Source organism: Capra hircus, chromosome 10 (assembly GCF_001704415.2).
Source record: "Capra hircus breed San Clemente chromosome 10, ASM170441v1, whole genome shotgun sequence".
NCBI lineage: Eukaryota > Metazoa > Chordata > Mammalia > Artiodactyla > Bovidae > Capra > Capra hircus.
The window spans coordinates 36,017,143-36,032,678 of NC_030817.1; the positions used below are offsets into that span (position 1 = coordinate 36,017,143).

At 44.1% G+C, this 15,536-nt stretch overlaps 1 protein-coding gene across 2 annotated transcripts in view; it reads right to left on the reverse strand.

The window, feature by feature from the left end:
• Positions 1-15,536, reverse strand: part of SAMD4A (sterile alpha motif domain containing 4A) — a 228,482-nt gene that overhangs the window by 109,485 nt on the left and 103,461 nt on the right. The gene's annotated exons all lie outside the window — the stretch shown is intronic.

Genomic DNA, 15,536 nt, shown 5'->3' on the forward strand with positions numbered 1-15,536 from the left:
CACCCACCCCTGCATGCAAGGGAGCTTTCTTAGTCACTCCAGGGAGCTCTCCTCAAGACTGTTTAGTCTTGGTTGAAGCTTCGCAGCATCAGCAGCCTCTGATCTCAAGTTCAGCCAGAGAGTTCAGCACGTCACCTCCCCTGATTGACAGATAATTTATCATTCCACTTGCCCTTTTTATCCAGGGCAGAGGTGGTCGGACACCACCTTCTTTTTCTCCACATGCTTCCCTTAGGAGGCACACTCCATCCGCCTGAGAATCACAGAATCTGAAGATGGAAGGGCTGTCAGAGGCTCTCTGGTCCTTCCTTTGCTAGTTGTGGGGCTTCTACCTTTGTTCCTTCCTGATGGTCACCTGGTCTGAGGGTCTCCCTAGCTATGGGGAGCCCACTTTTGCCATCAAAGGCAGTTAGAACTACTGAAACCCTAATCCACCTCTCTGCAACTTCTTTTCGTTCAACAAAGGTCAGTTCTTCTGAAACTACAAAGAATAAATCTATAGATACTCGTACATTCACGTTCATAGCAGCATTTTTCACCATAACCAAAAGGAACCCCCAAATCCATTGACAGAGAATAGAGAATGGATAAACAAAACATGGGTCATACATATAATGGGATAGCATTCAGCTTCTAAAAGGAAGAAAATTCTGACACGTGCTACAGCATGAATGAACCTTGAAAACATTATGCTAAATGAAAGAAGCCCCATATAAAAGACAAATATTCTATGATTCACTTACATGAGGTACCTAGAAAAGGCAAAATCATAGAGACAGAAAGCAGAATAGTGGTTCCCAGGGATTCAGGGGAGGGGAGGTGCTGTTGTTTAAAGTGGTATATATATATAATGGAATATCACTTAGCTATAAAAAAGAACAAAATAATGCCATTTTTTTTTTTGGCATTAGAGATTGTTAGATGGACCTGGAGATTGTTATACTGAGTGAAGTAAATCAGACATAGAAAGACAAATATCATATGATATCACTTATATGTGGAATTTTAAAAAGGGTACAAATGAACTTATTTACAAAACAGAAGTAGAGTCACAAATGTAAAAAACAAACTTATGGTCACCACTGGGATAGTGGAGGAGGGATAAACTGGGAGATTGGGATTGACATACACACATCACTAGATATAAAATAGAGAACTAATAAGAACCTGCTGTATAGCACAGGGAACTCGGCTCAATACTCTGTAATGGCCTACATGGGAAGAGAATCTTTAAAGAAAAGAGTAGACCTATGCATATGTGTAACTCATTCACTGTGCTCTACACCTAAAACCAACACAACACTGTAAATCAACTACAATAAAAAAATTTGTTTTTAAGTGTAGAGTTTCTGTTGGCATGATGAAAAGGTTCTGGAAACAAAGAGTGGTGATGGTAGTAAACACTGTAAATATAATTAACGTAATCGAAATGCACACACAGAAACTTTTAAAATGGCATGTCTATTTTATTATGGAAAAATACGGGAAAAATTAAATCAACTTCCCCTTTCACAAGATAGCCATCCCCGGACGTTTTCTTTTTCAGACTTAAAACTCCCAGTTCCTTCTAATAATCTTGAGATAATATGATTTCTAGACCCCATGACCTCCTGGCTCCCCTTCTCTGAGGCTACTCGCTGTCTCCCCAGGTCTCCCTCAGAGGCACCCAGTTTAGTCCCCAGTGCAAAGGTGCACAGGAGGGGCCTACTGACTGCCTGTTTTGGCTGCCAGGGCAAAAAGGTCCAGGTTCAAAAAACATGCCCTATTCCATCCCCACCCCCCTGGCGGCTGCTTCCCCAGCCCAGATCCATTTCCCAGACAGCTGTGGGCAGCTGCAGCTGAGAAGTGAAACCAGCAGAGGCAATTGGCGGAGGGGTGAGTGGGGGTGGGGGGCAGCATCTCAGCTGAGCACACTCTGGCCTTTCCACATATTTGCCTCATTTCTTGTGGGTGTTCAGCAAATGGATACGGGGCAGGCATGGGAGGCATCTCTCTCCAGGCACTCAGGGATGCCTCTCATCAGCTCCCACCAGAACCCACCAGCAGCCTGTGGCCAGCATTGTGGCGTTCAGGCACCCCAGCTAGACCAGCCCCTCTCGGACCATCTGGAAAAGGTTTGAAAGTTTGAAGCAGGAAAGTTCCCTTTTGGATTTTAAAGTATGTTGAAACCAAGCAGCCCGGGTGTTGGTCTGATTCCACAAGTGAGTAATCCATTTCCTGAAAGTAAACTGCTCACCCTTTGGAAGTAGACCAGGGATTTTGGGGTGCCATTTGAAATGTCACTAGCTGGGTAAATATTTACTGGCATAAGCCATGGAGCTTTTCTAGGAATGTCAGTTAATTTACGAAATTAATGACCCTTAAGGTGGCACCTTTTAAAAAAGTCAATTTGTCTTTTGTACCGGGTGAGCGGTTTTATGCCTGGGATGGGGTTATTGAGGGGAAGGGAGCTCCTCTGCCTGCTTAGAATAACCACATAGAAATTAAAACCAGGTCTGACTTTAAAATATCTACCTTCTAACTTTTTTTGACTCCTGATCTATTAAAATCAGAGCCAATGATGGGTTGGCTTTGGAAAACTCCGTTTTCTATGACAATCATTTGCCTGGAGTTTCAAATGACAGGATTTGAAAAATCCCCTCTCTTTAAGTCCAGTGGCCTTGAGGCTTCCATAGAAAGATCTCCTCTATCCCCTCTTACTCAGAGCTGTGCACATCTGGGTATACCTGGAGACGTGTCTCCCGTTCTCCTGTGTGGAACACTTTAGACTCCAACTAGGTGGCTGGAAAAAAACCTTTTGCATTAAAGAATAAAAAGGTTATTTCTTTGGGGCTCAAATGATCATTTAAACAATCCTTTCAAAAAGACTCCTGTGTTTCCCGCTTCATGAAACAGGCAGTCTGCAGGAAGGCATCTAAAGTTTCTGATTAAAACTGTGCAGACAGAGGACTGTTTTCGGAGCTCTGCTGGGAAGAGGAGGAGTTTGCGTGTGCGGCAGCCTCTGATGTAGGAATAAATCTAGCTGAGAAGCGATTCTCAGTGGAACAATCACAGAAGTTTATGAAGCTGATAGAGGAGAGGTTATTCTGGATTCCCCATCTCATGCTCAGCCTCCCGTTGGTGCTCTTCAACCTCTCACAGAATGAGTCCTTTTAGTAGAGAATCTGAGAAAGTTTGCATGTGACTGTGTTGGGCTCAGGCATCACCACTACCCACTGGGGTCTTCCTAGACAGAAATGGGGGTTTCCCTGACTCCGGCATAGTCCTAGCATGGACTTTGTTCTGCCTGACAGCCACTGGTGCCTAGGTTTTAGGGCAAACCTATAGTATCCTAGAATCAGATGCCATCTACCTGCTATTCCATTCCCATCAGGGGTACCCCAGGAAGGATATAACTGTGGCTCCAAGAGATGATGTTTCTCTCTCAGTGTTCTGGAGTCTGAGCCCATAAAGGCCAGAGCATCAGCATACACTTCTGTCCCTGCAGAACCAAGCACAGTGTGATCACTTGGGTACACAGCTGCCCCAGGCAAAGCCCACCTCTAACAGCACTGCCTGGTGGCTGACCAAGGAAGAAAACAATATACTGGGTGCCAGGAACACAGGCTTGGCAGTCCGGACAGCCAGCAATGCTGAAAACGTTTTCCCTTGTTCATTCATTTCCTTCCTTTCCAACTGGCCAGGCCTATGTATGAGGCAGTACTGCTTAAACAGAAGCCACCGAATGCCTGAAAAATAGGACTGGGCTGTCCTGTTAGTAGAGTAGGAATTTGCTCTTAGTTTATTCCCTTTTATGCTTTAATTTGGCACATGTGTATTCTTCATCACATTATCTTTTTTATTTATCTTTTGAAGAATGCAGCCACAGTCAGAGTACCGACCTGGAGCCGGTACTCTCCAATAAGCCATGGCTTATTGACCGTGTGCTGAGAAACTCCGTCTTCAAGACTTTTGGGGACAAAAGTAAATGCTTCAAATACAAGTGATGGCCAGTAAACATTAATCAGCAGGGTCACTGGGAGTTGGGAAATGTCAGAGAGATTTTTAAGCTGAGTCTTCAGGGGGGCTGTGTGCTGGGAGGGGCTCTGGTTGAGCCTTAGGGGTCCACATACGGTGTGTGTCCCCTGGTTACCATTGGTACCAGTGCTCAACAGCCCCCAGGAAACCACCTCATTCTGCTGGGTTGGCCAAAAAGTTTGTTCGGGGTTTTCTGTACCCTCTTATGGAAAAACTTGAACTTTTTGGCCAGGCCAATATTTTCTGTGATTTTCTCCTGTACAGATCTGGCCTGGGGAGATGGAACGGTCACAGAGGAGAGCAAATGCGATCAAACAGAAGAAACAGGAGACCGACAGGGCACCCAACAAGCCTCAGGTATTTCTGCTGCTCCCTGAGTCCTGGGCATAAGGTACCTTTCAGACATCTCCCCCTTTAAACGCATACCTCAAGAGTCTTCCATGCATGCAGCAGACACCCCACGACCTCAAACATTAGAAAGCCTGTATTATGGGCTGAGAACAGGGCTCCTTCTTCACCTAAGGATTCCTGAACCACACACATCCCTTTAATGGCATACCCACTTCAGATGTGTTCACAGTATTTACCCCTGCACTCCCAGTAGGGTCAGTCACATGACCAAACATTGTACGCCGTAGTAGCTTTCTTCAGGAGCTCTGCATTTCTTCTTTATTTTATTATCCTTTATTCTTATTTTTAAATTTTTATTTCTGCATTTCTTGTTAAAGTGGGGTATTGCATCAAGCATGAATCTTTCCAGCATCTATGGCCTGTCACAACTTACTTCCACTACTTGTCTTTGGGGAGATTTCCACTTCCTACTTTGTTTAAATGTAAGAAAACTGCTGAACTAATCTCCCCCAATATTTTTCACTTGGAGCCTCATCAAAAAGTGCCTAAAAACTCTTCCAGAGTCAGCAGTGTGCCCCACACATAATGATCAGTACACACACACAATAACCTATTCAACCTCTGGTTATTACTGTCTAACATCTGTTGAGGACTTTTTAAAAAAGTTTGCAAAATCTCTTTCTGAACATTATCACACCTAATTTTCAAAACAAGTGTGACTGGGCAGATGGTGAGGAAGTCGAGGCTGGTGGAGGTGAAATGACCCACCTCACCCAGGCCCTCTGAGCACCCTAGACCTGGCCCCCCAGCCTAGTGCTGCGGTCCTCTGTCCTCTCACTGAGAGCCTCCGCTAAGGCTCACTGGACGAAGGTCTGCTAGGCCTGATCCATTCACTGTTTTCTTAGTTCTTCTTACAAATGCATCTACATGTCCTGGATGGACATTAGAAATTTAATAGTAGTTTAAGCACAGATCCCAGCATGTCTCCAATGCAATCGAAGAGTCGGATTATAAAAGCAAATAAGACAATGCTTTAGTCTCCTGGCTCTGCTGGCAGGGTGTGAGTGAGCTGGGTGTGTCGGTAAGGGGAGAAGAGCCTCCAGAACATACCATTATGATTATCTAACAATAACAATACTTGCTGGCAGCATTCCCTGAGATTAAAAGCCTGAGGTTTCTTTTTTAAAATTTTTTATTTTATATTGGAGCATAGTTGATTAACAATGTTGTGTCAGTTTCAGACGTTCAGCAAAGTGACTCAGTTATACACATGCATGTGTCTATTTTTTCAAATTCTTATCCCATTGACTTCCCTGGTGGCTCAGATGGTAAAGCGTCTGCCTGCAATACAGGAGACCCTGGTTCGATCCCTGAGTTGGGAAGATCTCCTGGAGAAGAAAATGGCAACCCACTCCAGTATTCCTGCCTGGAGAATCCCAGAGAGGGAGGAGCCTGGTAGGCTACAGTCCATGGGGTCGCAAAGAGTCAGACACGACTGAGCGACTTCACTTCACTATCCCATTTAGGTTGTTACATAATATTGAACACAGTTTCCTGTGCTTTACAGTAGATTCTTGTTGGTTATCTATTTTAAATATAACACCATGTACAAGTCAATCTCAAATTCCCTAGCTATACCTCCCCTCCACTCTTCCCCCTAGGTAACCATAAGTTCATTCTCTCAGTCTGTACGTCTGTTTTGTAAATAAGAGGGTGTGGAGAGAAGGGTACTCTCCTACACAGTTAGTGGGAATGTAAATTGGTACAGCTACTTTGGAGAACAGTATAGAAGCTCCCTAAAAAAACTAAAAATAGAGCTACCATATGATCCTGCAGCCTCCTGAGAAAAACATGGTCTGAAAGGATACACACACCCCGATGTTCATTGCAGCACTATTTACAATAGCCAAGATAAGGAAGCACCCTAGATATCCATGGAGGAATGTAGAAAGAAGAAGTGGTACATACATACGATGGAATATTACTTAGCCACTAGGAGCATGAGATTTCTTTTACTCTACATGGCAACAAGTTTTTGAAGTAAGAAAAAAAAAAAAGGTAAAAATATAAAGTGCTATATTAGGTCTCAGGGATGCTGGGTGAGCTGCCCAGGTGTTGCTAGTGGTAATGAACCCTCCTGCCACTGCAGAAGCGATAGGAGCTGCAGGTTCAATCTCTGGGTCGGAAAGATCCTCTGGAGGATGGCATGGCAACCCACTCTAGTATTCTTGCTTGGAGAATGCTACAGACAGAGGAGCCCAGCAGGCTACAGTCCATGGGGTCACAAAGAATCAGACACGACTGAAATGACTTCGCACACACACACAATGCTGGGTACTTTGAATTTTCTTAAAACTTCAACATGATGAACTGAAAAATGTATTGGAACAGAAATTTCTGGACCTTGTTTCAACTAAGTCACTTTTCAATTCTGCAGAAAAGGATATTTAGTAAATGTGGCTAAATTTAAGTAACTTAATTTAGTCAGTGTGTTAGTCACTCAGTTATGTCTGACTCTTTGTGATCCCATGGACTATATAGCTCACCAGGCTCCTCCATCCATGTAATTCTCCTAGCAAGAATATTAGAGTGGGTTTCCATGCCCTTCTCCAAGGGATCTTTCCAATCCAGGGATCGAACCCAGGCCTCCTGCATTGCAGGCAGATTCTTTGCTGTCTGAGCCCTTGAAATAACCCTATCAAAAAGTAATCATACACTAAAAAGGCCTCAATACTTGCATTACAACCCTAAACCTCACCTCTGCTCACAGGCCAAAAACAAATACAATCCAAGTCTCTCAGTCACAGAGATGAAAATTGTACTGCCTTGCCAAGATGCATCCACGGCAGATGCATTTAAAAGACAGTGGTAGTTATTAAGGCCCCATTTGCCTTGCATTGTCTTATTAAGTTTTATTTTCTGAGAAGTAACTTTTTTTCAGACAGAAAATCTGGCAGTTGTTTTAAGACATGTTACTTTTTCACTTGCATAGTTCTTATTCTATAGCTCCATGAAGCCTAAGGAAAGATTTCTGTATAAAGAAATACACAACGATGTCAGACATGCTGGTGAGATTTCCCACCAAACAGCATGGGAATGAATCATGGTGAAGGGCCGTGGAACAATACACACACAAGGGAACGTGGCGCCAGCGAGACTCTGAACACACACACTGCAACTTCTCTGGACACACACACCGGTCCCATCACCTCTGCCTCCATACCTTCCAGGTCACATCCTGTCTCCTCTACCTCAGGTCCCAGACAAGATCCTCTCATCAGACCCTAAAGGTTGTCAAATAGAAAGACGTATTTCCCTTTGCACCTTCCGAGAGATAGGTGGATCTGGGAAGGGGAAGCAGATGGAAGTGTAACCATGTGGAAATCTGCGATACAGAACGGTTTAGTTCAGAGTTGTTTACAACTGCAGACAGGACCTCAGGGACACAGTCCTAGGTTCTAAGTCCAGGAATGTAATCTCTTATGCCTCAGTTTCTTCATAACATCAATACTCTTCCATTATCAGCCACTTTTGAAAATTTGACCCCTGGTCAGGGAGAACTAGATCCCACAGGCCACAACTAGAAATCATGCCACAACTTAACATCTTGAGTACCACAAGAAAGACAGAAGATCCCACATGCTGTGACTAAGACCCAGTGTACCCAAATAAATACAAATAAATATAAAAAAATTTTTTTAAGACAAAAAAAAGAATGACACGGCAAACATATTTGTGCATCTATAGACTCAGCACAAAGTGTAATGACAAGGCATTCACTTTGAACAGCCTTGTCTAAAGTTCTTCACTCCTACATGTTTAACTCATGCTCAGACCTCAAGGCATCCTCTGCAATCCAGTCTTTGCCTAGGACCCTGCATTGTCTGGAAAGGGAAGAAAGTTGAAATGTTCTTGGTTGCACATTTTTATTTTTAGCACTCCTAGAAAAGATGAAACTGTTTCTCATGTAATTCATTTCTCATAATATTAGCACTTGTGTTTTAAGAGCATGTAGTCGGCAGCTATTATTGTTAGAGAAGACAAGATTAGAATAAAATGGCTGAGTTATAAGGTATATTGCTCATTCTCTTCTGAGGCTGAAAATATCTTCTAAATATCTACTTTCCAATTGGCAGCTCCCAAAGATTCCTGGTCCAGTGGACTATAGACATATAAGAATCACCAAATGCCACCTTTAGATATTGACCTTCAGTCCCTGTCTCCCAGAATGATGGGAAACTGGCTTATCTGTGAGTTTCCACAATGTCCTACCAGCTATCAGACACAAAATTCAAACCCGAGTCAGTAAAAAATAAGCATTTGAATATCTGTCTTCCTCGTTTCCCCCACTTCTTTCTGCTGCCTCTCTCCTGTATTTTTAACTACTTCTACATGTTACATGGTACAAAGAAAGGGGAATGACACTTGAAAAATCTGAGCGAAAAGTTTGGGTCAAGCAGAACGTAAAATAAAAGATTGGGATTATGCAGGATTTCAATTATACATGCTCTCCCAGTAGACTGTAAGCTATATATATATATGTATATATGTAAATAAATATGTATAAATATATGTATATATATATACACACATATGTGCTGCATACACACACACCTATTACAGATAGATAGGTAAACGGAGTCAAAGGGATAGAGAGAATGAATGAATGAGATTTGGCTGCAAGTCATTACAAAAAGAATTCAGAAACTAGTGTAAACCCCAGGAGATGAATTCAGTAGACAAAAATGTCCTTTCAACCAAACAGTTCCAACATATGAGAGAATTTCCTCCTTTCACCAAAGCCAAATATTTGACTGTGCTTTAAAAGACTAATTAAAACAATATTGTGGTATTCAACCATGCGTGGGTTACGAAGCGGAACCTCCACTTCATAAGCAGACACTGAATCTGTGGCAAGAGAGTAACGCAGGAGTAGCAGAGACCTTGCTTTGTTCCATTAATACTCACACATCCACTTGGTAAGAACTGTAGCTTGGAACAATGATTTCCATCACAAAGCTCCTGAAATGCCAGGAATGAGTCATGGCGTGGTGCCTGGGCATTGCACTGATTTTCTCCATTAACCAGGCATACATACTGACAACTTCCAGGAGAAGAGCTGAATGAGTCAGGTTCAGGAATAAACCACATCAGAATACTATGTGCATGGAGGAGGGAGGGTAACAGGAATGGCATTTTTTTGGTTATTGGTTTGTTCTCTTTAAATAGAAACATGCATAAAATGTATTTCTCCGAAGACTACCGAAAGCATAGATCCATCTAATTATCAAAATTCTAACACCACGACCCCAATGGCTACCCAAACACTATAGTGTGGTAAAAACCACTATGACCAGCGAGAGCTTCTCAGGAACAATTCCACAGCCCCTTTCACACACCTTTCGACCTCTTCCAAACATCTTCTCTTGTTCTGAATTTCTTCTTCAAGTGTCTTCCACTAGCTGACTTTCACACAGAAATGGAACAAGTCAGGTAACAAAATGGCCAGAATTCCAGCAGGACATGTGCAGTCTTTCAGCAGGTACACTCAGACCTCTGGCTCAGTGGGAAGCAAAATGCATAATGCAAGGCTCTAGACCACGGGGACCTCTTTGGCATCCTGGCATGCTCCCTCTTGCCATTCTAGGTAAGGAAACGGGAGTTCAGATCTCTTTAGCCATCTTCTTTCTTGAAAATAGCTTCCTAGGTATAAGAGATAAAGACCTAGAACATTGTTATCCTGGCTATCTATTAAGAAAACTTTTCTTTGACTATACTTTGGGAAGCCCAGCAAAGCAGAAATATTGAAAGTACAAAAAGCATCCATGACTAACATCTTTCCAGAACTTCTGATCTTAAGTTTTGAACCTGGACCGTAAGATGGTTTGGAAACTGAGAAGAATCACAAGAAACAGAGAATTGTGACTATGCCAAAAGCACTTGAAAAGCCAAAATGTGCAGTTAATGAACAAGGGTGATGATGAGGAGTCAGTGGATCTCTTTTCTAACAAGGACCTGCTGTGGTATTCAGGGGCTCCTTTGTCCAGGATTAGACTCAATTGCTCTGCATCTTTCCTAGGATTGAGCCACAGGCTTGCTTTTTCTTTTTTTGGATTTGGCCTCCAATGCTGAGGCACGAGTCAGTACACACAGATGAATAGATTAGCTGAGCTAATTTAAGGGAGCCCTACCATGGAAGGATTCTTTTTTAGCCCTCTATATTTAGGTTAAGGTTTGTGCCTGAGCAAGACACTCACTGAAGGACTGAATTTTCTAAACCATGCAAGGGAGGAATCTCTCTTATGAGATCTTCCTAACAGGCTACTCGCTTGTTTCCTGGGCTCTGATGGCCCCGTAGCCACAGTCTTAAAACAGGCTAATTAAGGTGACCTCGTTCATATCACAGGGTGACTCAAGCCTCACTTTATAAATTCAGTGAGCATATACCATGTTGGGGGAATTGTGTCTGGTAAATATCCCTGCCAGATAAAACTTGATCAAACTTAATTGGATATGATGGCTTGATTGATTTGCTACCAGAAGCAAGCAAATCACTGAGTTCCTAAATTTTATATTTGGTAACAAACTCAAGATTCCAAAGCTCTCCACCGCTGAAACATGAATTCTCATGTTCTTACCCTATTGCTTAATCAGACCTAATGTATGGCTAAGGAATATCTTTAAAGGTTAGGCCTCAAGTAAACATTTCAGGAAGATCTCGTGGCTTCCTGTGTATAAGCTGCTCTCCATGGTAAGGGGGTTCTGGGCCTTCTTTGAAAAATCTCTCCCCATCCCATTGATTTGGGTGTCATTTGGTTGGGGCATGGCTACATGGACTCTTAGGGATACACTGCACAGCCACAACGTGTCAGTGGGTTTCCTTCTCATGGTTTTGACATTTAAAGATTGCTGCAGAAAGGGAGACTCCATCTGTGCCCTCCTGCTGGTAGAGACTAAACACCTGTACGGTAGAAACCAAGCCAGGATCTGCTCAGTATCAGAATGGGCTTTTGGAGAAGAGAATCAATTACCCACTGCCTTCTCTTTTGTTTCTCTAAATTCTTGGGCAAGCTGAAGAGGTCAAGTTTTAAGCAAGCTGCTGTTGCATTCTTTCTTAGAAAATTTATATCCAAAAAGTAACCTGGAAGAGCAGCAAAACTCCTGCCCTTCTCTCCGTCAAAGTGGAATGGATTGACTCGGCAGCAACTTTGCTGCCACTGAATATATTAGCTTCTTAAACAAGACAAACCCCTTGCCAGGTTCTCACCCATATTCTGCAGGGACACAGGCTGCCTCTGCATAACCTCTCCTTCCCCTTGAAAAGAACGCAAACGTCATGCTTTAATATTTCGGTATTTCTTTTTGGATGCAAGTGGGATGTTAAAATGGATTGAGGTCACAGTGGGGAGAAGTAAATGGATTTCTCACACACCTCCCCCACTTGACTGCATGTGCTCCAAGCATGGTTTTTTAAGACTTGGAGACTGGGCTTCACGCTCAGATAGAGGCAATGGAGGCTTCAGAAGGTAGAGAAGAGTGGCCCCCAGAGTTAAGGTCTGAAGAAGAACCAATCCAGGTCCATGAGCTGAGGTTTGAAGGTGAAGAGTAATGGCTGGGACTGTTTACACAGACAGAAGACAGTTATTTAAGGGTGAAATCTGATCCACCTTCAGCTCAGCCAAAATGATGATCGGAGAGAAGTGTTATATACTATTTCTTCTTAGACTCAGCTGCCAAAGGGCCCTGCAGAGCAGAGCAGTAGGGCTGCTGGGTGTGGGGGCCACTGCTTCCCCCCAAGGGCCACAGAGCCATCCACCCTCACCCGGGGGCTCCGGGCCCCACCGTAGAGCTTCCCCCAGGGATACCTTGGCACCCTGACAGCAGGTGGGGACTCAGGAGACTTCTAAGTGGGCTGAGAGGGTAAATGAAACGAGCCCAGATTTCAAGTGCTGAAAGTAACAGGCAGCCTTTCAAGTGCTAAGAGCAACAGGCAGCCTGCTCTGCTGACACCGGCACAAAACACCCGGTCAAGAACAAGACAGCCATGGTCTCTTCATGGATCCTGAGGGAGCCTCTCTCGCCTGTATTGTTTCCTAACTTTGAAGCACCACATAAGGATGACCTTGGGTTCAAGGTGGGAGCCTGAATGTTTATAGGAACTCACTGTTTCTGACATAATGTATTAGTCTGACCATTTATGCCTAAGTTTTAGACTCAAATTCTGCTTCTGGACATGCATTGCTCCCACTGGAGTTGATGTGACTTGGCTGTCAGACAGCTAAGGGCAGATGTCACTCTCGGGCGAGGATGTGACAGATAAGTAGTGGTTTCTAAGACCAGGCTACAATGGTCTGATAAAGAGCCATTGATAGAGGGTGGAAAAATTGCCTTTAAAGTCCACATCAACAAACACTCCCAGTCATTCTAGAATGTGCCCTGTGAGTCTACCTTCCTAGCTTGCAAGGGAACCTTTGAGCCAGGGCCCCAGGCAGCCCCCTGGAGATCACTCTCAATCTCCTCAGGTGGCCCTGGGCCACACACAGAATGCAGCCTGCAGATCTCTCTTCCAACTGTTAAATAGGTGCTATTCCACTCTCAGTCACTGTGGGAAGATGCATAGCGGGTTTCAGAGCCACACATGACTTTATAGTTGCACTCCATCATTTGATTGTTCCCATGTTACAGACAGACTTTACGGTAATTGATCTTGATTTGGTACGTATAGAGATGTATCGTGTGCTACTCTGTTCCAAAAATAATTTTAAATGAGTTGCATGCAGTCTTAGGAACTGCTTGCACATCCCTGTAACACTTAATAAATCGGTCCTCCCATCCAAGGTTCTGCATCCTCAGATTGGAATCAGCGGTCGGGGAACCCGAGGACATGAGGACTTGGTGACTTGGCTGATTTCTTAAAAATTGAATGTAGTCTTTACACAGCTGAAGTTGAAAGCAAATCAAACCTAAGGCATTTCAACCCTCCAATTTTTCACTTAAAAACAAATCCCAAGATGACAGGCGTCCTCTCGGGGGCCCTACGACTTTCCACAGCCCTTTCTGAAGTCCTACTGATGCAGCTATGAGTGTGGAGAGGAGCGGGCAGACTGCGACAGTTTCACGCCCACACAAAGTGTAACACCCACAGATGACTGAAAACAAAGTCCCCTGTGATGGGTTTTGATCACCTCCACCTCCCCGCCACCCTAGCACAGAGAGCAAAGATGACTGCTTAAATCCTGAGGCTTAAAAGAAATAAAAGAACAAATGAAGACAAAACAAACAGCTGCTAAACCCTAAAGAAAAAAATCTGTAACCTGAAAAGGGAGCAGGAGAGGGGGGCAATGTGCGACATGTCCTGTCGCCCCCATCCATGCCTCTGCACCTCCTATCTCTTTGTCCCCAAGTTTAGCTTCCTGCTGGGGCTCCACTGCGCATCTTAGCTGAGGTGTCAGTTCAAGCCTACGTGTTGAGCCCTGATAATCCAGGCTTCGATTTCATGCCTGCCGGCATCAGGTTCATTGCCACGTTCATTGGAACTGAGATGTGGAGACCTTCCCTCAGACAGGTTCAGATTCTGACTTTACACACATGCAATTCTAGAAGATTGAGTACATTTCACATTTTCGTAAAGTCCAAGGTTCCTGGCCTGCCAATCAAGACTCCCCTGCCTGGCCCAAGTCACTTCCCAAGCTGCCTTCCCCGCCTCTCCCATCTTCCCTGACCCTCTGTCTCAGTGTGGGCTCCGCACTGGCTCATGCAATTCTCCCTGTGTGGAAAAACATCACCCACCTTCGCTTGAAGGGTGAATCTATACCTTTCCTCCAGCAAATTTATTTAACAAACACTGACAGAGCATTCACTGTGTGCCAGGCACAGTGCTAAGCATTTCATGTCTCACTTCATCCTTACAACACCTCCGAGAGGTAGGTATTATCATTATCCCCATTTTAAAGATGAGGAAATAGAGGCACAGAGACATGACCTAGCTCCTGGCCCAAGGAGCTACAACCAAGCAGCAAAAGGCCAAAGTTCAAACCTGGTGGTCCAACTACAGAATCTATACTCTTAATGACTATGCTAGGCCGCCTCTTTCATAAAACCTGCATGTCCCAACTCCAGCCAAAACTGCTCCCCTCCTAAATTCCATAGCCCTTTAGTGGGCTTCCCAGGTGGTGTTTGTGGTGAAGAACCCACCTGCCAATGCGGGAGACATAGAAGATGTGGGTTTGAGCCCTGTGTCAGGAAATTCCCCTCGAGGAGGGCATGGCAATCCACTCTAGTATTCCTGCCTGGAAAATCCCATGGACAGAGGAGCTTGGTGGGCTGCAAGGAGTTGGGCTCTGAAGTGACTTAGCATGCGTTAGTGGTACCTCTCTTACGATCCTACCATTTTCTTCCTAACTTTCAAGATGTTTATGGGCATTTCCCCTTTCCTGGTAGCAGGTAGGATCCTTGCGGACTGAATCCACATCTGATTCAACGCTGGCCCCAGCGCTCAGCCCTGAGCCAGGCACGGGCTCTGCGGGTGTCAGTCAATATTTGTGTGTAGGTAGAAGAAAGCAGACAAGGAAGGAAGAAGGAGTCCACTCAGCTAAGGGTCCCCTGCTAGAGTGAGGAAACACCTCGTTCTTTGTTTTCATCCCTATGTGGCTGGGATTTTTATGTTTACTTTGATTGTTTTTGGAAGCAATCTTAGCTGCTGTGGTAGGGAAGGCAGGTAGTTTTAAAGATTAAATCTGTGTGCTATATGCATGGGTGGCATCAGCCGTCAAATTCCCCTTTGTTCTTCCCATACACCCAGCTACTTATAGAAGCAGTGGTAATGATAATGATGACAAGACCAGCAAAACAACATCAAAAACTATTGTCAGTTATCACATGCCTGTGCTAGGCACTTTCTATCCAGTATTTGCAATCCTTTCATTAACCTTGCATCCAGGCCTTATCATCCTTATTTCATAAATGGGAACTGAGATTCAGAAAAGCTAACTCTTTCTGCCAAGGTCATGAGCTGTTAAAACATACAGCACAGAGTTGTAAACCCAGTTCTGCTTCCCTGAGGGTCAATCTGGGCTCTATGGAGTCCTGTAGAAGTAAAGAAAAGCAAGTCACCTGGCCCATTCCTTCCTTACTTCCTGGACTCTCTCTGTGGTTTAGCCTTCTAGGTG